Below are 23,882 nucleotides of genomic sequence, written 5' to 3' on the forward strand. Positions count from 1 at the left end.
TCTGCTGTGCTTTTGGGTTTGCAGCAGGTATTACACAACTGCCCTGTGTGCATCATACAGGCAGGGTACTTTGAATATTTACTAAATCTTCTGTCTGCCAGTATTATTTAATTTGCTTCTATTAAAACAAATTGAAACTGAAGCAAGATGTTATTTTGTTGCAACTCAAAATGCACTCAAATTGAGCTACTTTTGTTTTCTTTGCCAGTTTGCATTGCATTACTGGCCAGCTTTTTTTTTTTTTTTTTTTTTTTTTTTTTTTTTTTTTTTTTTTTTTTTTTTTTTTTGTGGTGTTAAGTACAGCTGAGAAATCAACAGGTTTCTATTAAACTACATCCCCAGGTTTTTTTTCCTCCCTCATCGGAGGAAATCTAGTAAGACTGGGTTTTGCTTGCCTGTCTGCTTGCTTTTAAGTTTCTGAGTGAAGAATCAACATATATTTATAATGTTGTTTAGTGAGTCCTTTCTGACCTGGGGAAAGTGGATCTGTGTCCTGGTTTAGGGCAAATTTGGGAGAAAACCTCTTAAGGGGTTACTCTAGAAAGAAAATTCAAACGGCCCCTCCCCCCAGCTGGTTCGGGAAAAGATTTCTTTGGAGGAAAGTGGAAAAAAACTGCTTATTTAACAGGCAAAGCATTCACCAGCACAAAAATTGAACAATATTAAACAATAAAGCCTCTTGCCACTCCGAAAGAGATGACAAACTCAGGAAGTCCCTCTGTGGGCTGTGGCTCGGCTCACTCAGTCTCTGATCAGTCCCTCCGAGGCCCAGGCCCGGCCCGGTGGGCCACAGGTGCGAGCTGCCGGTGCTCTCCTGGTGTTCAGTCCAGAGCAGGTTTAAACAGCTCCAAAGAAAAGGAAAAACCACAGTCCAGGGAAATTCTCTGCCTCAGGTAGCTAAAAACTAACTAAAAGCAAAGGAGAGCTGTGTCCTGCTGTCTCTCCGTGCTGCAGACAACACAGTCCAGGAGCTGGAATGTGGAGGAGTGAGCGCAGTTTCTGGTAACAAACTCCGCGCTACTTCTCCCCCCACTTTGCTCTGGGAACCAGTCTCAAAGGTGCAAAACTTATTATCCAGCATAAACAGAAGAGCCGATTGAGGATACAAGCTTCATATAGCCAACCCAGGGCAACCAGGAAAGAATAGGTACAGTCAGACCTGCAGCATGTTTGCTGTAGTTTGGGCTGGCTGTCTTGTCGATGGAGCTGGGTTACCATGATGGCTGTAGTGATGAAAAGCAGTATTTCTCAGCTGTGGCACATGTGTTTGTGTAGCTTTCCTTCGGGATCTGACCTGGCCACCTGGCACCTCTGGCAAAACTCCTGTTATGGCTGGACCCCCTCTGAGTAGAGCAGCCCTCAGAAGCATGCAGATTGTTCCTTGTTCTCTGTGAACCTCCATTTTCCCTGGAATGACTGAAAATCTACATTGCAAATGTGTACTCAAACACAGTCATTGCCAGAAAGAGAAGAGGTTGTAAGGTGGGGTGAGAAAGGAGCATTTGCCACTGTGGGTCTGTGCTGCCTGCTCCTGCAGCCAGCCCAGGAGCACCTTCTGTGTGGAACAGCCTGGTGCCATGTCCTGCACAGCTGGGCTGAGTCCCGGCAGCCCTGGATCCAGCCCACTCTTGCTCACAGCTGACTGTCACTCTGCAAGGGCTGTGTCACTGTCCGAGGGCAGAGCTGGGCAGTGCCAGCCCTGCAAGGTTGGGAGCTCCCTTTGGGGACGCTGTCCCCTTCCCAGACAGGTGTTCACTCATGGCTTCTCTTCTGTAGAGGAATCAATCTGTGGCTTCTTTCTTCCTGTGTATGAACCCCCCTGGGCTCAGCAAGAGCTTTGAAGCGGTGCTGGCAGCTGGAAAGTGCCTTCTGAATAATGAGGCTGAATGTTTCCCTCTCTGTATTTTTATTTTTATTATTTTACTTTTTATGTTTTCTCTCCACTCTGAGAACTGTGCATTCTGTGCTGCTCTGATGATAATTATTTTTTTCTTTTTTTCAAACCCTCAGTGAAATAGCAATATTGGCCCAATGTTTTAAGCTTTAAAAGCAGCGAGTTATTCTCATTAGCAATTGCTCAAGTTTAAGGGCATATTTATTTATAAATATTTACCCAAAGGATAATGAGACAAGGAGCTGAGTGCGTTTTCCCCAGTCCCCCATGGTACTTGGTCATGCGGTACCATTTAGCAGATTTACAGCAATTTTCCAGCTCTGTGAGCTCTCCTAGGTAAGAAAGCTGCCAACAAACAGCTCCAAGATTTCCCTTCAGCCTATAAATACACTGGGAAAAATGGAAAGGTATGAAGCATCCTGAACATTTCTGGGTGCCTATATTGGTTATTCTAACCTGTGCTGTAGCTTTATCCTCACCTACTTTGCTCTGCATAAACTGCACGTAGCTGAAAGTGTGATCTGAGGACTGGATCAGTAAGATTAAGTAGTAATTGAGGTTTCATTGCATTAACAAATTATATACTGTTTTGCAAGAGTATAAAAAGTAGATAATGTAAATGCCAGCAGACTTTTTTTTTGCAAAATTAATTAATTTTAAAACTGTTGTGCTTTACCAACTCTTGAGTTAAAATAGTCCTGTCTGGAATGTAACCTCTTCTGGAGTACATAAAGGAGAGTTGAGTTAGATTTCTACTTTTTTTCAGAAATCTAAAAGAAACTGTTATCTGCAAAGAATCCTGTTATTTTTACAGCCACAGAGGACAGTTAGATTTTGCAATCTCAAAAGTTTCTATATTGGCCTGTATTTTGCCCTGCTATTTGCCTCCCCCTTCCTAAAGGGTAGTGATTAGCTCTGACTCAAACCACAGAATACTGGGATGCATTTGAGGAACATGGCGAAGTTTTAAACTCATGGTGAACAATGCAGAAGAAAGTGCATTGTACTAACTCATGCAGGTGCCTTGACCTGCATCACTTTTTGGAGAAGTAGTGATTGTTTTCTGACTTTTGTCATTAATTAGGAACGGTTTACATGCTCAGGGACTTCTTTTCCTGAAGATACATGGAACCTTTGAATGTTCTCAGCCAGCAATGTAATTACCTTGAGCTTCCTGCTTAATCCATTTGAGGGTTTTAAATATATATATATATTTTTAAACAACATTTCACAAAGCAGACTCAAATGCATGTGAAATTATCCTCATCTACAGCCAAGTTCAATTTGACCTGGAATGTTCTCAGAGTGTGATAACAGCATTTTGTGCTCTTTGGAATTTAGGGTAGTTTTAGGGAGAGAGAGATTGAGAGCCTTCAATGATTTTTTTTCTGTAACCATTTTGAGGTGAAATCCTCTCTAGGTAGAGACATCCATTTGTGTTGTTTACTTTGCCACAGTCAGCCTTTGCTCAGTCATAACCAGGCTGAGTTTTCATCAGCTCCTGGATAAACTGAGCTTCTTTTCTGCCAGCTCCTTAGTTGCTCCAATGCCATTTTCAGGGCTGCACAAGGCACTCTTCATTTTCTAGACATGCATTTTCATATGCATTTTGTGAACTACTGAAGCATTACTTTTGCTCCTGTTGCCTTTTTTAATTTTTCCTAACCAGATTTTAGTCAGTAGTTGAATGTACATGTGCTCAAGAAATGTTGCGAGTGCTCAAGATGCAAGATAAAAAACATTACCAGATAATTAGTGTTTGACGCTTAATTGCTGCCCTTTTTGAATTGTCCTATTCAGAGCCACTAGAAAAATGTGGTGATGGTAAATCTTCCAAGGTTTTTTTGTTATTTCTTGCCTTAGTTCTTGCTGGGAGCAGGCTGGGATGTTCATGGGCAATAGGTCTGTAAATGGGTACTAAAGGACAGTTGTTTTGGCCTTATCTAACATGAGGAAGGAGACAGAGCAAAGAAGGGAAATTACAATGACCAAAGAGGTGAAACTACATTTAGGGGAGGATCACTTGATACAAGCAGTAAGAGAGCAATTAGAATAATAGCAAACCTGTCTTCAGCTAGCAGGTAGTGACCATCTGGAACTGGCTTCCATGGGAGGCTGTGGGGATGGGCCAGTCAGTGGCTTCAAATAAATTCATGGACAACAGATCCACAAAAAGATGCTGAAAAGGATGGGGATGCTCTAAAATCCCTATTGTAATAGATGTGAATGCAGAACCACTGTGAGGGGAACAGAGCAATTAAACAGTTGGATTTTTGTGCTTTCCCTACCTGCTTACTTCACCACGACTGGAGACTGACTGCAGAGCTAGAGACGGCAGTGCTCTGCCCCACTGTGGCATTTTCTGTGCCCTTATAAGTTTTATTTATTGCTCAGACCACCATAAAATTAGGGCTTAAAAAAGCATTTACTCTTGAAAACTGTACAAGTAAGGAACTTGTATGTGTGCAAGATTTTGCTAGACTCAGACCCTATACTTTATTTGGTTAAATAGGGCCATGAACAGTCACACAGCTGTATAAATAATCATGTCCAGTTAGTCCTGTCAGCTGAGCCAAAAGAGAGATTTTAAGTGCCAAGGACTTTGAGCCAGGGTAAAATTAGAAAAAGATGTTCTAAGTATGTTTAGAAGATGAGGCATAGATAAAATCAGATAAGCAAAATTATTTAGTATCCTGTCACTTGTAAAATGTTTATCAGTTAAAAATAAAAGAGGTGAGAAAAATAAGTTGATATTTTACAAGAAACAAAACCACATCTAATGGCTGGGTTAGGAGCCTGTGTTTAATAAGCAGCAGGGGATGATTACAAATAGTCCACAGCGGCTGCTGACAGACATCCTGTTTTTGGCAGTTTGTGTACAGCTCATCAAGAGATGCTAACTGCAGAGGTAGAAAATCTCAATGTGTTGTCTTAGCTGGAGGTAATTAGCTGGAAGATGGGTAGAAAAACATGAATGACTCAGCTGGATACTGGAGCTGTTTTGGTTTTCTGGTAGAAAAGGCTGATTGTTTCAAAGGATAACATCTTGCTATGATATGTAATTTCAATAAGAATGTCTTTTGTGCTGTGCCCAGACTATTCCTCCACTTTGCCAGGCTCTCTGGCAGTCACCAGGCAGGTGGTACAGAGGTGAGCTCTTCCCAACTTCCTCTGCTGGATTTTCAGTGGCTCCTGGCTGGTCTTGCAGCCAGTGACCATATCTGTCCTTCCAGCCACATCAGCTGACTCTGTTGGCTGTCCAAGTCTACCATTGCAGATGATATTTTTTCATATGTTTGAAATATTTTTGCAGGCTGCATAAAAAAATCTTCCAGGCAGCTGCATTAATACACAAAGAGCCTGGAGGCAAGAGAAGCCCTTAGAGAAAATACAGAAGATTTTTTTTTCTCCTGCAAGAAAAATGTCAGTAGGTTCTTGTTTATTGATTTGGACATCAAGAGAGATTTTCAGTGTTTTTCTGAAATATTGCCAGCTGACCTTGGATTATTCCTGCCTTAGCAGTGCACTAATATCTAATGGCATATGCTAAGCTTCACCCTTATTTTGTTTTTGAAAGAGGACTTGTGGCACAAAGGATGCTGAGGAAGGTGCCTATGCAAAAAATCTATTAGTGAGTGTCATAGTTTATGGCACATATCAAATCTAATGATTCATGCTACTTGTGGGGAGACAGGAGCAGAAAAGAGAAAAGAAAAAGCATCAGCAGCTGTCTAAGAAGAGGAAAAAGCACTGCCATGGCACCTCAAGTGGGAAGGAGGTGACAGTAGGGCAAGCAGGGACGTGCCCCAGGAAGGCACCTTGCAACACCAGGCTGCTGCATTTCCTCTTTGCCAAATCTGCTCATCACTTTCAATACCTCATTTTTTATCAAACGCTCCTCTTAAAAAACCACAGGATCCTGACTAAAGGCACATCATAGGTTTGGATGATTTCAAGTGTTTTCTGAACCTAAAATGTCACTTGAGCTGAGTGTTTTACTGCTTTTACAACTATGAGTATCACTGGATTGACAGGGCAGGAGCACCCAACTCTGTGTCCTTCACTGGGAAACAGTTCCTTATTGCAGTTATAACATTTGTAACTTTTTTGGCTCCGAGGTGTACAAGTTCTCCATCAGAGAAATTTATTTTGCGCTTGGTAATTTATATCTTTGTGTCATGGATGTCAAAACTTTGCAACATATGAGGCAATGAAAATGCTGAGCTCAGCAAGTTATATTCCGGGGGAAAAAGATTGGAAGACATGTCAGCCATGGACTTGCCATTCCTGGAAAGTAAGGCAAGATTTTACCTCAAGGTGAAACAAAGAAGTCACTTATGTTTGTTTATCACAGTGTAATTTACTCTGAGGGTGGAAAGTTTGGATTAATCTTTGTCTTTCCCATATGAAAACTACTATACTAATAAGGAAGGAAGAAGAAAAATGGGGCAATTGCTTGACAATTAATTCTTGCAAAATAGAAGAAATATGTTTACAGATTAGTGTTTCTGTTATGTGATAGAACAACCATTTGTGACTTCAAACATGAGCCATTTCAGCCTCTATAACTCCCAGATGTTCCTGCTGTAGGAGGCCAGCTCAGCTTTACTCCCTGTGCATCTGAAAAAGGGATGTGGAGGGCTGGGGTTTCACCTGACAGCTAAACACACCAAATGGTGATTTGTTTCTGCAGGGGATGGTCTTGCTTCTCTGTGTCTGACCCTCATGTAGCCTCTGGGTGTGATCCAGCTGGCTACTCCAGTGCCAAACTGATGCTCTTGTCCCTTTCCCAGTCACTGCATCTGACCTGCAAGCACTAATGAGAAGAGGGTTCAGGGAAAAGCTCCTGTCAGTGCATCTTTATGTCTTGCACTGCCTTTGCTGGATGACATCATACCCTAAGAAATGTAGAGATTACTCCTGTGCAAATTCCTTGCCTGGAGTTTGGGACACCTACAAATTATATTCTGAGGGACAGACATTCAGAAGGAAATATAGGTATTTTGTTGATCGAGTGACTTCTCCTTTTTGGTGATAATCAATGCAATAAGACTGAAGCCAGTTTTCAGAAGCGCATTTTGTAACAATGAAAAACAGAGCTGGGTTGAAAGATTCACAGTGGTCCCATGGCACAATGTTTAGTCTGCCTCTGGAATCATGACTTTTCCCTTTGTTTTCCTTGGGACTCTGTAATTATTGAAAGAAGAAAGAAGTTCAACATTGCATCTGGATTAAGGAAACATTTCCAAAAATTGCTCTGCCCTGTGAAACATTTCCTTTTAACCCTGAACTGATGGACATTGGAGAAGCTGGTTATTATTTCTTTCCTTTACAAGCAGAAAACACCAGTCTTTCCATATTTCTGATCAGCAAATTTCACCACGGATACAGATGACATAAAATATTCTTTTTTCTTTTCATTACGTGCACCATTAAAATACACTTGGCACAGTTCAGAGTACTTGTGAGATGGCTAGGTTTTAGCCTTCAAATAAAAATATGCCCGTGTTTCTGATTCATTTTTCCTATTTATTCACTTTTTTTTTTCCAAGATAACAAACTAGCTCTTGGGAATAAAGCAATGTCAGAAGTGCTGTGGCAGGAATCCCAGTGCAGTGCAGCCTATACAGATGTCCCAAGAGCAGCTGTCAGCCTCAGCTGGGGCTGAGCAGAGGGTCAGCACAGGCAGGCAACAGCACTGCTTAGATGGATCCTGGCTGCCAGAGCAGGTGGTGGTGGTGACCTCAGCTGCGTTTTATTAAGAGATGGAGCTGAGGACAGGGGCTGTAAATATTATTGAAGGACTTGGCATGGCCCAAAGGCTTGGCTAACAGGGTCGAATATGAAAGGAATGTTGTTGTGTGCATGTTATATGGGCTGAGCACTACAGACAGGATTGCACGTACATTTCAGAAAGCAGGGGTTTCAACAGCACATCCCACCTCTGGTGCAGGGTTTGGGCTTGTCATGGGTCCTGCTGTGGTCAGGTTGCAGTGGCAGTGGCTTAGTGTTTTAGTGCTGGTTTATTATAATGTTTATTATATGCAGGGCACAGCCAGTTGTATTTGGGGTGCTTGTTAAAAATAAAAGCAATCCAGTTGTGCAGTGAAGATTTCAGTTCTGAAGCTCTCACATTCCTGCAGTCCCTGGGAAGGAACAGGAGAGGCATAAGCTCCAAGAGGCACATACATCTTACATTTTTAGAAGATACTTTGGAGAACATTAGTATTATTTTGATTGCATGCATTCCAAAATCAAAAAGGGATAAGGAGTCTCACTGCAGGAAGATGCTAAAATAATCCAATCTCATATGTAAAAAATGGAAAACAAACTTCCCAGTATGATATTTAAAGGCTCTTAGGGCTGCTTGAATTAAATGTTCTTGTCTCTTGCAGTGCAGTATTGAAAGGATCGACCACAGGTATATTAAAATAGCAGAAAAAGGAAGGCAGCCATAGCTCATTTTCCAGCAAAGGTTCTTCTTGGAAGTTTGATGGGAAAGAAGCAAGTAATAATAGCAAGAGTGTTGTTTTAATTACTTTTCTCCAAATATGTTCTAAGAATGATGTGAAAAATATTCCTTCTCTAACCAGGCAGTGAGGGTGCTCTTGCGTCTCCAGGCTCATTGTGAGAATTGCTACAACTCGAGTAAGATCAACTCCTTGTCTGGGTTTTTTTAAACTAGAAATTCCTCATTAGAAGAACAACTTGACACCAAATGTGCTACCCAATATTTTGTGGAAGTGCCAGCTTTGTGGGATGTGTGTAGAAGTTGTAAGAATATGATCGGTCCTCTAGAATTACTGCTTCCTAATTTTAATAAGGCAGCAAGTGTCTCAGAAGGTATCAACAACTACCTGCAGATATTCATGCAGGAAAGTTTTAGTGACTGCAAGAGTGTAAACAGCACTGTATAATCTGTTTTCTACTGACTATGTATTTTAGCTTGGCTTTGGTGGTATAAACATGGGAGTTGGTTTCCTGTAAATGGATGTCATGGGGATGCTGAAAATTCAAAAATGCCCAGTTTCTGTCACGTGTCATTTTCTTCTCATTGTGTAGGATCACTAACAGTCAAACCTATCTTGCTGTACAGCTTGGCTGCTTAGAGTTATTAAATATTAGTGGCAAAGTTGCTTAAGGAATACAGGAGGGCCTTCTCCTAACATGAGCCAACCTCAAGGACTAGATTTCCAGTTCTCAGGAAAAGATAACTATTGTCTTAATTCCAAAACTTTTGTCTTCCATTTCACCTATGATTGTGTGGTACTTCTATGTAGGAATATAAAAAGGTAAAAGACACTTTCTAAAGCTGAGAAAGGCTGGGAAATTTCTGAACCTTCTCATGGGAAGCTAGGAAGTTAAGAACCAAGTGAATACATTTATATTTATCATAAGAAACAAGAAAGAACAAGAACTTATTGATAGCTCAAGATGTGAAAAGTCCTAGATACATGCTTTGCAAAGACAGAAAAAGTTTCCATGTTAAATAATGAATTGTTGTGTATTGTTTGAGGTTCATATTAGTCCTTTTGTTAATGTTAAACCCACGTGGTTCCTTTTCTAATTGGTTAGAGTATAATGACTTTACACCTTTTCTTTTATGCTATTGGTTCAAAGAATATGTAGAAAAAGGCTTTGCATGGGCTGCCATCTTGTCTCTGATCTGTGTTTGCATGGATGTTGTTGTTTTCCTGTGTCTCTTGCTTTCTGCTTGTATGATACAGACAGATAACAAATCCTAAGTCTGCAACCACTCAGGGTCCCGTCCCGTTTGTGAGACACGGACCGATCCGGCAGACTTCTAGGAAACATTCTGTGTCCTGAATATCAGCTCTTCTTGTAACCAGACAGAAGAGGCTTTATAAAACCCTCTTCCAGTGAGATGTTTTTTGAATAACAGCCCTCTGATACTGGACTAAAGTTTAAGACTAAAAGCTTTGTTTAGTTTAGTTTACTTTCGGATAGTTGTTTAAGATGGAAAAGTAATACACTTTTGTGCAAAATCACAGTGTTGACCAGAAGATTTAAGATGGTCCCACTTAACATCTGTGTAGTTTGTCTGTAAACAGGGGAAGCAAAGGAAAAATTATGAGGAGTCATCGGCTGGTTTTCTTCATACAGCTCTAGGTTCAGTGTCAGAGACATCTTCCTTTCTGAAACCCAGGGAAGGCTTTTTGGACATGATAAATGTTACATTGCATAAAATTAATATTTTGCATTATTAACCAAAATGTTTATTTAATCCTCAGTTCATAGGGATGAGACTAAGAATCTTACACAGAAGGTGCATTCAAGGTCTGAGTGACTTCCTCTAGCATGTGTGACTAGCTTTACTAGCAAACTCATGACAAGAACATGGAACTGCTGCAGCCCTGTCAAAGTCTGTGAAAAAAGTCCTTAAAATGCAGCTGAAGAGCAGAGACCTCATTCTCTGGATGAATATAGCAGTTTCTGCCTTCAGCTGTCTGCAGGGATGAGAACTCAGCTGCCAGCACCCAAGACCCTATCAAGATGTGCAGCATATCAGGTCAAGATAAACTAAAATTGCTGGCTTAGGCTGTGACGTTTTAGCAGTTGTTTCATTATCAGCTGAGTAATCCCTTCAATAGGAAAGGAAAGCTGAAAGAATAAGTTAAGTAGCAGGACACAAAATGGTCCTTCTAATAGGGGAAAGATAAAATTTGGAGGTAATTTATTTTGAGAACATAACTGCAGGACAGCAGAACGGTAGCAGAAAAATGTAAGAGGCAGAAAAAGGAAAAGAGACATTGAGGACATCAGGAAAGATGCTGGTTAAAATGTGGGCTGCAGAGTGCCATAACTTCTTTGCAAGTGTGTGCATGTTTAGAGTGGAACAGGAGATGGGAGGCTGGTGTTGGTCTAGTAAATTTGGCATGCAGTTCCTTTGAGAATGAATTGGTTAGTTTTATAATGCCCGTACTTACAGCCAGGGTTTGCTGCAGAGTTTTGAGCTGTACATATAAAAGGAAGGCTGTAGGGCTTATGTAGCAATGTATCTGAACAACTTAGACTACAGGGTGCACCAGCCATTTCGCTTATAAATGTTCTTATCAGAATTTTCTCAGGGCTCTCTGGAATTCATCAAGGTTACTAAGACATAAACTGTGCTAAAGTAAGAAAGAAGGTAAGAAACTGAATTCCAAGATCACAAGAAGGAGATAACAGAGAGCTGTGAGCCACCTGGACTATAACCAATCACATATTCTGAGAAGTGGATACAGAACGTGTGGACAAGCAAACGCACCACTAAGAACTGTGTGATCACTGTGTGCAGTAGGCTTAGAATGTATAAATAACTCTGTAATGTAAACAGTAAACAGCTTCTGCTTAATCATATTGGTTAGTCATACAGGAGTCCTGATTTCCCACAGGCTTAGTGTGCTCTTGCAAAGGAATTTCTTTTTTCTCCACAGAAACGTTTTCTCTTCCTTTTGTGAAATAAAAGGGAGCTTAAGGAATAGGGGCAGTATTTGTGATTTGCACAAAATATTATAAATGCTACAAATACTGAAGACTGGACTAAGTGAAAGATAAGCAGGAGAGAGTATACAAAATTCTGTTTGTCCCTCTCCATTGAGCTCAGACTGTAGGTGAGACAGTTCCTTTGTGTAGGACACTCTTGAGCTGAGCAGAAATTGCAATAAATCTGAAAAAGCTGCAGTACAAACTGAATGTACTGAACCACAAAATTTATGAAAACTAGCGTTATCTCATGTTCTCTTGTAAGTTCAGACTGTTTCTTAGCCTGATGCCAGAATTTAGTTAACAAGATGTATTTTAGAGACTAATTGGATTTGGAAAGAAAATATTTTCATGGGCATCATATGCACTTTTGTTTCATCTCCTTTCTTAAAACTGATATTGAGGATGTACTACTATTACTGGAAATTAATACACCATTTTTAGACAAACTATATTAACATTTGGCAAGACATACAGTAGCAGTCACGCGTGATGTGAAAATCATAGCAGCTCCTTAAAATCACTTTATTACCAGCCAGTATTGACTCAACCATGTACACACTTGTCAATTAGCTGCTGAACTCCAGTTTTTTTGGCAAAGGGCTGCTCCTGCTGAAATGATTTCTTATGCTACATTAGGGGTTTAGTTATCTGTTGTTAGCTTGGGGAGGTTTATGTTTCACTCTGCCTCCCTAAAAGCTTCCAGCTTTGTGTATGAGCATGCAAGGAAATGGCTGGAATTCAGGAAAGAGCAGAGTGACCAAACATCTAATTAAAACCTTGTGCAATTGTGACTCCTGCCTCTAAACCAAAACCCGTTGGAGCTAATCAAATATGGGTTATACAACTATAAACATAGACAAGAATCTAACTTTTGGCAGCCTGTTTTTGGAGAAGTTTGGCACAGTTTTCTTGAAGTGAAGTGTATAAACCATTGCTACTTGATGGATTCTCCAGACAGGACTTGTGATGGCTGCCCTGTGATGAAACTTGTATAAAGAAAACAAGGACAGGCTCAGATCATCACATTTTAATCTCCTGCTCTGTATTGTCTCTGAACTGAGAAGGAATTTGGCCAGGGCTTTCTACCAGTCCATCTTTACTGAAAATTTGTGCTGAATTAAGTGGCATGCTCTGTAATGCTTCTCTACTTTTGCTGATAGTGATTACAAATCAGTAGAGAAGTGACTACAAATCATTGCAATAGCAACCTACAGATCTACAGATTACTACAGATTGCTCAGCTGCTTTACAAGAAGAGCAGAGAGCTGTTCTCCTGGAGAGACTGCAAAAAGAGCAGAGAGCTGTTCTCCTGGAGAGACTGCAAGCAGGAAGTTCTCCTTTAGTTAAAGGTCCCTACTGGAAGGGCTGGTTCAGGTTTCTCTAGTATTCCAAGTACTTTGTTATGTCAAGGGGTCTTACAAACCCAAGCTTAACAGCGTATTTTCTTTGCACACCAAGGATATGTACTTGCAAACAAAATGCAGTTCTTCAAACTAGACAGAAATATGTGTTGGAGAACACCACAGACAGGAAATGCCAGGAAAAATATGCCATAATTTTGTGAGGATGTACTGACATCCAAAATTAGCTGTATAGGTAGTTTGAATAAGGCTAGCCTAATTTGGAACAAATTTAACCCCACAGCAGGTGGGGATAAGCAGTTCATTTAGCAGCTGCTGCTGCTCAGTGTCTTCATTCCCCATCAGTTTTGGGCTGTCCTAAATGATAAACAGGCGATTTGATAACTGCTCATTGAACAATTAACTGTTGTTATATAAAGATGCTGAAGATAGAGGAGGTTTTGTGTGGTAGATGTATTTAGAAAATAAGAAATTTTGTAAGTTTTAATATAAAGGGTTAACTTAAGCTATTGATATAAAATACATAGCAGAGTGTTTTAAAATTTGAAAGCTGTACTGAATTAGTTTTCTAATTCACTAAGAGGGTATTTGCATCAAATCATCTGAGCAGCTGAGCCTGGAGCATTCCTACAGGAAGCTCCTCCAGTACAGAAGGCTGGGTATAAAACCTGCAGGTGAGTTCCATGGCATTCTAGTGCCATGGCTTTAAATAAATATGTTGAGTAGTAAAATACAATTTATGTAAACAGCTAAAGTAAGTGATTAATTGAATAATCATTGCCACGTCTCGTCCCCAGTTCGCAAGAGCAGATCACCTGCCAGCCCCGGCTCACTCTCCTCGGGGTGACAGGGCAGCGAGAGGCACTCCCTGCTGAACCCAGCTGGGCTTTAGAGAGTGCCTGCGTGGCTCCGGGGACACGGCTGATCCCACCGGCAAGGAAGGAGGAGACACTCTTCTGGGGGTAAGGCCAAGATTTATTGTGACTCCGAGGAGAGCCCCACAGCACTCAGAGAGGTCCCAGAAGAGAGGGAGCTCTGGGCCTGGATCAGGCCCTGATATAGGGTGGGTGGAAACCCGATCAGCCAAAGGGAGAGAGATGGGCATGGCCCTCGAGGGAAGGACAGCCAGGGTATCCACTGAGCAGGGAGCAGGGGAGGGACCCCAGGCCATTGTCCAGTCACCCAGCGACCCCCGCAGAAGCTTCCAGACAGAGGGGGAGGATGGACAAGTCACCTGGCGGGGGGTCAGGGGCCTGAGTCAGGGTTTTTGGGATTGATGGAGACACAGGTGCTGATGGGAAAACCTGGGATGAACCAAAAAGGCACAAGGGGGGTACAGAGGGATAAAGCATTTTGAACATACATACAGTGGAACCTAAAAACACGACTCCACAAATCATTCAGAAGTTCCCTGCAGTGTGGACTTGAACCCGTTCAGGGAGAAGTAAACACGAACCTGATTTTTGTTTCCTACACCCCCAGTGGATGTCATGTCCCTCAACCCTGAGGGAAGCTGAACTTACAACAAAGCTTGTGAACCCAGTTCAGCCCATTGGAGGTTCAGAGCAGCAGAGTCTAGGGAGCGCTGAGGTGACATTGGAGTGGGCATTTCAGTGCCTGGAAAAGTAGCACTGGTGGCAGGCAGAATCCACCTGTCTCTGCCAATGTGCTGAGCTGCTGGCAAAGGGCCTTACACAGGCTCCTTGGGTTCAGTGGGTCTGGGCCTGCTGAGGGCCATGAGTCTGTCTTTAGTTGTTGCTTTATAACTTGTACATCTTCTAGCATAGGCAACTTGTGTCTGCTTTGGTAATGAGCCAGTCAAGCTTATTTTTGCTTGCAAAGTACTGTACGGTTCAATACTTAAGGCTCAGTACAATCTGTAGGCACAATAGAAGGCTAAAGTATGTCCAGCCAGAGCATGCAAAAGATATGTCTTAGCAGTTCTGTTTCCTTTCTGTATCTTTATTCTCTTTTAATAAAGTTTTAATTATAATGCTTCCCATAACCACTGAGAAATTAACTTGGTGGGCAGGGGTATGGATTTGAGCTACTACCAGGGCGACAGGAGGTACTCACTGCTCAGTAACTTATTAAAGATAGTTAACAAGTTAATTAATTAGCTAATTGAGCTCAGGAGGGTTTAAAAAGCTGATGCTTTGAGTCTGCCTAGCAGCATTTTCCAGCACTATACAGACCTGTTTTAAACTTGTCTTTGTGCTGTTTCTGGGGAAAGCGCTTTTTGCCAAGTTTGATATGCGTTGCTTTCTGCTGTGTGCCCTGCACCCAGGGACGTTCAGCAGAAGACAATGACACCGGATCTGAGCCCAGACCTGCTCTGGGAGCTCCCAGAAGTGTCCCTTTGCTCCTTGGCTCTTAGTGAGCTGTACTGGCTGCTTACCTGTGGAAGGGCTTATGTTCCTGAAGCTGTTTACCTGGACCCTGTCAAAACCAGAAGTAATAGAAAACAAAGCCAGGGGAAATGTTGGTTTTTCACTTTTATTATCTAATATGCTTTCAAAATCCACTTCAGAATTTGGAAGGGTCTCACTTAAGAGCATTTTGATTGCATTGCAGTCTACATGCAATGATGCCTAACATAAAATGGAACACCTGCTTTAGACTGAATTAGGGATAGGTTTGCTACAGATGCCACTAAATTCATCACAAGGCAGTGGGAATGTTATGTCATTGTGTGATCTGTTATTTCTGCAACTTTGCACAGTAGGAGCATCTGCCTTTGGGAAAAATGCCGTTAATATTCTTGTTTCTTATATTTTTTAGCTCTGCTTTCCAGACTTGATTGTCTTCAAATTTGTGCATCACAACAGGTAAGTCAGGTTTTTCACTGAAATAAGTCACATTTATCGAAAAAGTGCACCACCTGCCAATGTGAGTAAGCCATGTTATGTGTTCTTTATTTCTGTCCTCCTTTGCGTTTAGTGTTTGCATTTTGTAGCCATAAAAGAGAGGGGAGAAGGGAAAGAGAGCCGGTTACATCACATATTTTCTTGCATAAAAATTGGGGTTTGAATGACTTTAAAAATCTTTTTACAGATTACACAGTAAAAAAAAAAAAGTCATTGGGATATGCTATTTAGAAGTACGAGGGCCTTTAGTTGTGAAAAATCACCAATGAAAATGCTGACATTTTCACTAAGTTTTTTCTTGAAGAAAATTGATGTTGGAGCACATTTCTGTACTTTAATCTGAAACATTTTATTGGAAAGAATGGTAGAAAGGGGATGTAGACTAAATGTTTTTTGATACTAGAAATGTATACAAAAGGAGCTTGTGGTTTTGTTTTATGTCACAGAAACCTACCTGGGCTTAATCAATTACCCCTTCTAATTAACTTTCCTTGAGGGAATTTGGCACTTGTTTCATAAGGTTTTGCATAGTTATGTTTTTTGCGGAAATATCTGTAAAGAAAAAGGGAAAAAAAAGTAAGTGCCACAGAGGATTAATGTCCCGATCATAAATCTGCAAGCAAATCTGAATTTGTTCTAAACTATTTTGTGCTTTTGACATTGACAAAAAAGCAATGTTGGTAAATTGGAGCAAGTTTTGTGTTTGTGAGATTTTTTTTTTGTGTGTTACATCTGGCAAGATCTCTGTGGCCTGCAGTTGGTACAGCTTTGCTTGTCAGGACCAGGTTACTGGGAAGCCAATTGCTGGATTTACTCTCTTCTGGAGACTAGGCTTGGCATTCCCATCCTGTCCTCTGTGTGGATTTGTGTAAAAGTTCTCTCATGAACTCATTTAATTTCTTTGTTTACAACATAAACCCCAAATATTCTTAATCTGCCAGGAGTCTGGAAGGATTTAGATCAGTAGTGGCTGTTAGTACTGTGTCCTGGGTCAAGGTGGCTAAAACCTATTTATCTCTTAATTATGTCTTTCTGAATGGCATCACTCACCCTTTCAAACAAATTTTCCTTTTCTAAAATATCTTCAAATATATTTTTTAAGTCTTTCTTTTCAGAAGCTAGAAGGAAAGCATGGTTTTAAATGTGACCAAAATCAATTGATTGCAGGGGAAAACCCCTGTCTTATTCAATCTTGTCTTATTTCAATTTTACTGTGGTTTTGGTGTCTTAATCTGACATGCATTGTAGCTTGGGCAGAGTAGTCAAGGCCCTGTCTTTCCCAGCTCCTGCTCTTCCTGGGGTATTTCTGGGCAAAAAGGTGAGGTGGATGTCTCTTATTCAGGGGGCTTTGTCTGCCTTAGGGCCACGAGCTGCAGCTGGGCTGCTGGGCTCTTTCATGGGGAAAATAGGCAAAAACTTACACAGCAGAGTTTTTCCTGAGGATGCAATGCTGGTGTGGAGTTGGGTGTAATTTTTTACGTTATTATTCCTGCATTATTTTACATCTTATTGCAGAAGCTATCAGCCTCTTGTTCCTTTCCCTAGTAAGAGGTTTTCTGAATGGCCAAGCCTTTTGGGTCTCACTGGGTAGCAAGTGCTCTTTCTCCTGCAGCCCAGGCTTCAGGGGAGACAAAAAAAAAAAAAAAAAGCCAAACAGAAGACCTGAAAGGGATCACATGGATGGTGTTCTGAGGAAACCATTGAATAAATGTTTGTGACAGAGTTCTTTAAATGTGCAGTGCTTTTCCAAGTACCCTGGGAGGCAGCATGCCTCATTGACTGGGGACATTCATGGCTCTATTGAAAGATTGGGAGAATGAATAAACAACACTTTATTTAAACAAACAAAACAAGAAAAAAGCAAAACCCACCTCCTGGGAACTAGGAAGCAATGGTGTTTGCTTTGATCCTTTATTTGCACAGTGGGTAGACATTTTAATCTCTCTTATTCCACTTACAGAGGCAAGTACATGTTGCCCATTTCACTTTTGTTTCTGGGTTTTCTGTTCCAAGTATTGTAATTCATGTAGGATTGCCTGGAAATGCAAAGTTTGTTCTTGATTTAACTAACTGTGCTCTCAGTTGCTTTTGGGTAAGGCTTTGGCCTGTATCTGATGGAAGGGATAGAACACCCCTGTGGTGTGCTGTGCATGATGAGGAGATAACAGGAGTAATATTTACATCTCGTCTAAAGCCTCTGGCTGAGGATTCTTGTAGTTCAGCATCCTTGAGATTAAACTTGTGAGGGTGGATTTATTTCAATTAAATCTGTAATCTGATCTGTGCTTCTAAATGAGTGTGATGATGCCATGTAGTAATGGTGCTCTTTTTTTTCCCCACTTTGGGGGGACTCGATGATATAAGGATTTGAAGCTTAACAGCGTGAGACCATTCACCAGATCCACATGATAAGTAATGGAACAACTTACTAGGGGCAAATATCACTTGGAGATATGTGGCAATTGGAGATGTACCTGATGAACCTCAGCTTTCTTGCCTTTCCTTCCCTCCTCGGTCTCCAACCCTGCTAATAAGCAAGATCAGTAAGTTTGATTTCCTGTGTTATTCTGCTTCTCTGGCATAAACATATCCACAAGGCAACATTCATATGGATGTCTTCATTACTTGCTTGCATTCTTATCAGAAGTGGAAATCTTTGCTCAGCTGAGCCCTTCAGTTGCCCTGGCTACAGGCACTTTGTATATTAATGCTTTCTCCTTATCAGCACCTGTCAGTAACTTTCTTTTGAAAGAAGAAAATGGCAATTTCACTAGTCTTCTTGGTTTTGATAAAAATCAGTGGTATCTGAGCTGCTGCTGGTAAAGATTTCTTAGCTCTTGTGGTGAAATTTGTTTTCTAGAGTTGAAAGGAAAACACTTTTAAAGCTTGTTGCCTGGACACTGATGGCATGAACCCCCAATGTCCTCCATTTGTTTTTCAGGTCTGTCTAAAATAACAGATTCCTGGCTGTCTCAGCTCCCTTCTGTTCAGCTGTGTGTAACCAAATTTAACAGGGGCTTTTTCTTCCACATGGCAGCTGAGGGCGAAATTATCAATTCACCGAGGATTTGTTGGGCTCTGGAAGCTCCCTGTGGCATAATGCAAAGCTGTGTATTGTGGGGATTTAAGACATCAACCTCTGGCTTTGAGTGAGCACAGGATGGACTGGTAGCTTGTTATTTCATGTGACTGGCTCCTGGAAACACAAATGGGCATCCAAAACTGATGGATGTCATTCCCAGCCTGTACTCAACCTCAATTAACACTGTTTCAGTATTTTTAAATGCTTTCTTAATGAAATTTGGCTGTTAGTGGTTGCACCTGATGAGATCACCTGGAGAGCTCGTGCTTGCAGGAGAAATCTTTCTGCCACTAACAAGGGGATTGCAGGGCTCACCATGGATGAAAGGAGGGGTGTTTCCATCAGTCTGGGGGTTGGGAGGGGCTGGAGGAAACTACTGGGGAGTTTTTGAGGGCCTTCCAGAGATGAGCCCTGGAAGCCATGCAGCTCCAGCCACTGCCAGCATCCTCAGCAAGGTGCATTTTATCGGATTTTGAAAAAGCTGATTATTTTTTGAGGGCTACAGAAAAACTCTGCTTTGTAAATGCTAACTTGTTTGTTTGATGCTAAAAATCCTGGATCTGTCTTGGATTACTGCCTCATAGACCACAACTTTGAAGCCAGTGTATCATAACAAATTAATTGAAACATCTGCTTTGTAATAGTCACACTTTATTTCTTGGAGTGATGAGCCACCACTATGCAATTTCAATTTATTTGGGGATATGTTGCCATTTAGTATTTTGATAACTTGCCAAGGGTTAGGTGACTGAGTTTTCCAGCAGCATTAGCACATGAAACTCTGAATTCCTTGGGTTTGTTCCTTTGAACTGTTATTCCATATCACTGGCACACTGAGTCAGCTGCAGCTATTTGGCAGTATCCCTGGAATATGGTATGAACAGTTTATTCTGAGAAGTTGCAAACTAACCGTGATGTATTCTTACTCTGCAGTCCTACTTCTCCAACACATTACAGCTTATTCCAGCTGGCTCCAGAGGCCACATGCTTTTTGCTCTTTTTTTTTCCCTGGGAAGTTTTTGGTGAAATATGTCAGTTCTCCAACCTGTGGTACCAGCACATCTCTCAAGAGGTGTTGTCAAGAGGCCCTGCAAAGTTTCATGAGGAAAACCTGCTCTGTTCAGACATCTGAATAAGGAAAGGGATCTTTGATGACAGTAGAGCAAAGGTTAACCTTCTCAAAAATGGCACACACTAGAGCCAGGGATGAAAAATGAGATTTACAAGACTGTGGATGCATTAAAAGTGAAACATTTCACATATAGAAAAGTCACTGTATTTACTGACAGAGCTCCCAGCGATGTGCAGAGACACCAATAAGGAATGCTTTTAGTTTTACAAAGCATATTTTGGCTGGGTTTTTTATCCTGCCCCTGCTTCCTGTGAGCAAGAGTGATTGACTATGGGAAAAGCTATGGAGTGGGAATTCCTTAGATGAAAATTGTTTGGTGGCAACAACTTTTGCCAAATTAGATCCCTGAGTTTTATATACCCTCTAAAGGGATATTTAAGTGTCTCTCTTTAAATCATAACCAGCATATTGTGGCAGTGAAAGGCATTATTTTAGGATCAGCTAGTTCTAAGCCTATGTGCTTTTTGGAAGACGTAACCTCTGGGAAGGAAGGGATTACTTCTGAAAATACCTCCAAGGCTGCTATCAGGACAGAAAAGTGCTTCCAGGCTCCTTGCCAAGCTCTGGAGTTGCCTCTGTCCCTTTAGAGTATGTTTTGTTAATGCTAGGGAGATGCGTGCTCTTGTATGTGTTGTCTCTTCTAACTGGAGTAAGAGAAGTGACCTTTCAAAGGATAATTAATTGCATTTTCCTTCCTATTTTGTTTATTGGTTTCCTACTGAACCTAAGCTGCAAGTGCAGATATCTGCTGGCTCTGTCAAACTGTACCTTCATCTCCTCAAGGCAGCAAGTTACAAATTTAAAAGATATAATATCTATTGATCATAAATGAGGGGCTAAGTGGAAAGTTATTTTTCCAAAATACCTAGGTATCATGCACTTGTGGAGAAGTTCTGAGTAATAAACAAACTTATAATTGCAGAATTTCTGTACCCAGTATATAATCAGGCAATAGCAAAATCTGAGGGCTCATTTTCAGGTCATTTTTATGTGGAATACTTTTTTTCTTCTTTGTTTATTCTGGCAGCAATGGATGGAACTGGGGAGAGGCCAGGAATTCAGGTTCCATTCCAGGCACTAAAATATGCTTTCCCCATATGACAATGGAACAAGCTGGTTTTTGTAGTGGGTAATTGGAGCACTTAGGAGAGCAGGCAGCCAGTGGTGCGAGTGCTCAGAGGAGCTGGGAATTCTCAGAGGAGATCTGGTGCCACTGTTTGCAGGAGCAGTGAGAAGGGCTGGAATAGCTGGGTCAGAAACACAGTAGAGCTTCATGGGGGAGGAAATGGGCACAATTGCCATGCAAGGAATAACTGGAAGAAAAATCCACGGAACATTCAGCTGACAAGTGATCCAAATGGAAATTATAATGGTCATGGAAAGAAGGCCCTAAACATCTAGGGAACTTGCATGGGAATTTTGAAAAGTTTGCTTCCAAGTTCCTCCCTTCAGATATGGGCCCTAAATTGTCTTAATATGCTCATCAGTTTGGGGTGTTATTTCTTTTTGATGCTGCCATTTTCTATATGACTTTTCAATTTCTTCAGAGAGTCAAGGAAATGTATCAATACTTCATGGAGGAGCAGAATTTCAGTCTGTGTTTATAGAAAATTTCAGTATATGCCATTTTAGACACAACACTACTCTGACTCTTACTGAGCTTTCTTTATGTTTGAACTTAAAAGTTTTTCCCTTTTGCACTTAGATATCTGTATTAATATATTTATTTATGAGTAATAGCTGGCAAGTTTCCAGCACGTGGAAGTGTCTGAAGAAACCTTATGCAGAGCTACATTTTCTACAGCGGTGGGAAGGCAGAGATAAACTGCACTTCTGATAACAGCACCTTTTCTAGGAATTACTAAAAGAGAACACAAGTGACACATCTTTGTATTTATTTGTGTTAGAACTGAATGACGTGCTTGATTGGCTGCTGAGCATTCTGCGGTGTGTACCCATTAGGGCTTTGGCAATGTCAGCTGTGAGCTATGTCACCTTCCTCTTGCTGAACAAACTTCCTACAATCTTCTCAAAGGGAAGGTAAACACAAGTTCCGTTCCAAACAGATTGGTCTAGCTGCCTTATATGGATTAAACTGTGACAAAACCAAGGACAAGCTGAGCTTTTGGCAGTATACAGTCTAAGTGGGAATGAGGAAAAAAAAAAAAAAGAAATTGGATTATAAGAGTTTTAGGAGTCCATTGTCAATTACTGGAAACAATTCCTATAATGAAGCTGTGGAGGTTTAACAGATTTTAGGTGTTCAATGAGAGTCTATGGGCAGGTCTAAGAATTAGACTTAGATGATTGCTTGGAGAGTATCTCCAAACAGTTTTGGCTTGGTTCATTAACTGAGCCCTGCACAGTCCTCCAACTTCAATTAAAAAGCAGAGACATCAAACATGCCTATAATATTTGAAGACTTCTGCCATGCAGAATATTATGTAGTTGTAACAAAATGCAGACCATTCCCTGTGCTTTTCTTGCTTAACATAAATATTTGTGTAGTCACTGTATGACACATTATAAATATTAAGCATATTAAAAATCAATCTTACTAACAATGCCTAACAGCTCTTATTCATGCTTTGAAGACTGACAGTTAATTGTCTATTATTTAAGCAGCAGTTGAACCATCTTAGCATGCTGAGACCTTATGTGCTACATACTTGTAATGACAAAGCTGCACTGATCTTCAAAGCGGATGGCAGGGATAAATGGGCTCTCTTGAAATTTGAACACTGTATAAAATATCAGATTTTTCTCCAGGCAGGTAAAAGTAACTTCACAAAAAAATAAGGCAAAAGACATGACTACTCATATTGAGAATCTAGAGAGGCATGCACAGCAACAAAACAGTGTAAATCAGCTTGAATTAACTGGAATATTCAGGACTTTTTTTTCTGAAGACAGATGCTTCTAATGGTGGGGAGTAGAAAAACCAAACCAGAAAACAAAAACTTTCCCCTAGGTCCTTGAGATGTACCGGTGGATGGAGAAGTTGATGCAGTAAGAATTTGAAAGGTAAAGGAAGTGTGTGGGCTTACTGCTTTTCTTTTTGGTTTTGTTTTGATTTTTTTTTTTCCCCTCCCACAGACAGTACCTATTATACATGGCATTCTGGACACAGTTCTGGGAATGCTTTGACATCATCTTCATTAGATGGAATTGTTTTCTTGCTTTATTATGTTATATTACTCACAGGTAGAGGCAAAAAAGGTTACAGCAGCAGGTTGTGCAGGTGTGGTCTGGTTGTAAAGATACAACTATACTTGAAGTAAAACTTCTCCCATGGAATATGCTGGATTTGAAACTAAATTAGGAGTTGTAATTAAACAAGGAATGTTGCATGTCTTTAAATGTGATCTTCAACAAGGAATGACAGGAGAAACAGGAAAATTGTGTTGAAACAAATACAGAAGCAAATAATGGTTTAAGAAACAACTGTTTGTCTAAGCTAACTAAATCTTTTTATACACCAAAAAGACTGTGATTTTTGTCAATGCTCTTGGTGAAATGACTCGTTTTGGGATTCCAGTTGGGATTTTTGTGTATGTGAAATTAGCCACATGTTCCCTGAGAACTGCTGTGACAGCTGTAGTCCTGCTTTAAGCAGCGCTGGGTAATTTCTTTCTGGGAGCTGGTTGGGCCTTCTAAGTGCCTTTGGGGGTGTTCAAACACATTTCTGACAGTAGTGTTACTTTTAAATCATGAACTAGAAAGGGAGGGAAAGGAAGCACAAGACCCACAGCTCTGTGACACAAATCATGAGCTGTGTGCAGCTGTTGGCTTTCCCTTCTCTCTGGGCAGTTTGGGCTGAACAGCAATGACTACAGCAGCTTCCAACTAGACTTAATATCAAAGCAGCTGAGAGGCATAACTGGTCCTTTTTGCATGTTGCAATCAATGCAGCTTTGCAGAGGCTGGAAAGGAGAAGTGTGAAAGGGAATAATTTGCCTGTTTCCTGGTCTTTTCCCTAAATACTGTTCTCTTTGTGAAGCTACCATTGAAATCTTGCTTCTGTATCACAGGGAAATTCTTCTTTTGCTCCACCACT

At 40.9% G+C, this 23,882-nt stretch overlaps 1 long non-coding RNA gene across 1 annotated transcript; it reads left to right on the top strand.

The window, feature by feature from the left end:
• Positions 1–400: 400 nt before the first annotated feature.
• On the top strand, positions 401–22,851 carry LOC128792153 (uncharacterized). Its single transcript, XR_008432327.1, has 4 exons — positions 401–893; positions 13,542–13,706; positions 15,526–15,572; positions 22,797–22,851. It is a non-coding gene; the product is annotated as an uncharacterized LOC128792153 (long non-coding RNA).
• Positions 22,852–23,882: the final 1,031 nt, after the last annotated feature.

Source organism: Vidua chalybeata, chromosome 9 (genome assembly GCF_026979565.1).
Source record: "Vidua chalybeata isolate OUT-0048 chromosome 9, bVidCha1 merged haplotype, whole genome shotgun sequence".
Lineage (NCBI taxonomy): Eukaryota > Metazoa > Chordata > Aves > Passeriformes > Viduidae > Vidua > Vidua chalybeata.